We start from the raw sequence: 1,930 nt of genomic DNA, 5'->3' as shown, positions 1-1,930 counted from the left end.
AGCTATAAGTAAGGCCCTGTCTCAACAACAACAACAACAACAACAACAACAACAACAACAACAAACCGAAGCAGGAGGATCAAGAATTTAAGGTCACCTTTTAAGGCCAGCCTTGACCCTGTCTTTAAGAAATGGGGGGAACAGGCAAACAAGAAAGAATAATATGGGGGTTGGAGAGATGGATCAGTAGCAACACTGGTTACTCCTTCAGAAGATCTGGGTTCTATTCCCACCTCACAATCTCTTATAACTCCAGTCCCAGAGATCTGCTTTCTGCTGGCCTCCTCAGGCACCAGCTATACACATGGTGCATAGACATACATGCATGCAAAACATCCAAACAGATTACAATCAATACATTAAAAAAAGAATATTTAAAATAAATAAAACCGCAAAGAAAAACATTAGCTTTAAAAAGGAACTTTTGACATGTGCCACGTTGTAGATGAAATTTGACACCAAGCTAAGTGAAATAAATTAGTTACAAAAATCAACACTACATGATTTTACAATGTTATTTCCAGACTGGTCAAACCCATGGAAACTAGAGCAGAATAGTGGGGCTTTAGGAAGTCAAAAATTAGTAGTTGTTTGATTCATAGAGAAGCTAAAAAACTTTTGGTGCACAGTCCCCTAACAATGTGAACCCCAGTGAATGTCTTAAGTGCCTGCCACGCCCTTAATCGTGCATTGTTCCAAACAACCTTGCTTTTCTGGTCAGTGCACTGCAGACAATGGATTAGACCTAATACAGTGGCTAGAAAAACTCTGCCCAATTTTGTACAAATGACCCAATTTAATTTTTAGTTGTAAGAGACACAATGGAGACTTCGTAGAAGCCTTGGCTAGGAGTCCTAATCCTGAGGGAAAATGCAAACTGTTGGGTCACCAGATCTGCCTCGGTATCTTAAGCAGTTATGGACCACCTTCTCAGCCTTGAGGCTTGTACGACTTTGAGACACCTCCTCCCTTCCTGCTCTGATCCTAACATACAACAGCATCTTCTCTGCCAAACAAAAGCACATCTTTCTTTCCCTTGTTCCCAGGGACATCCTCCCATCCTGTCTTGTCAGCTCCATCAGAGAGAGGAGCCTGCTTTTCAGCAGGAAAACTATAGTAACCCATTTGATCAAGAAACAAAAGAGCTCCTAGCTGAGAATGGGGGTGAAGGCCTGTGATCTCAGTATTTCAGAGGTAGAGGCAAGGAGATCTTGAGTTTGAGATTAGTCTAGGGCACAGTGAATCCTTGTCTAAACACCACCCCCCCCCCCAAAAAAAAGGGACTCCATAGGATTCAGTTTCTACTGCGTTTCAGATTCTACACTCTAAATTTACTCACGAGAAAGGAATTCTTTCATCTGCCAAGAAGTCTTTGGTGATTTACAATACAAGACTTTTTGGGAACGTCCTGGAATTGCTATAAAAATCAGTACAAATATGTCATCCCAACCTCCTGCCTGGCTGATTGCCCTCAGTTCATTTAGTGAAGACATCATAAAAAAAATCTTAGCAGGGTTCCTCTGTCTCTCTCTTCAGTCTTTTTTTTTTTTTTTTTTTCTCCTTATAGAGAGAAAGAAAAATGTAATTTGAACGTTGGTGGTAAGGCACTCCAGCCTGTAGCTTAAAGGATGTCTGCAAAGCTGTGTTTGGTAGCTCACACCTGCAATCCCAGCACTGGGGAATCAATCTAAGGCAAGAGGAGATTCTCGCGAGTTTAAGGGACAATTTAGGCTACAGAATGAATTTGTCTCACTACCTCCAACCCCGTTCCTTCCCTTTAAAGATGGCTTTAACATAGAGCAAACTTCCTGAGGAGGAAGTGCTAAGAGACGACATGGATGCATAGATAAGCAACAGAAGATTGCTGTCAGAAATCTCTCTGGATTTAGACACTGGAAGGCTGTGACAGCTAGATGCCTCAGAGAAGGCT

This window comes from Arvicanthis niloticus, unplaced genomic scaffold (genome assembly GCF_011762505.2).
Source record: "Arvicanthis niloticus isolate mArvNil1 unplaced genomic scaffold, mArvNil1.pat.X pat_scaffold_841_arrow_ctg1, whole genome shotgun sequence".
In the NCBI taxonomy this organism is placed as follows: Eukaryota; Metazoa; Chordata; class Mammalia; order Rodentia; family Muridae; genus Arvicanthis; species Arvicanthis niloticus.
This window is presented reverse-complemented; position numbering follows the sequence as displayed.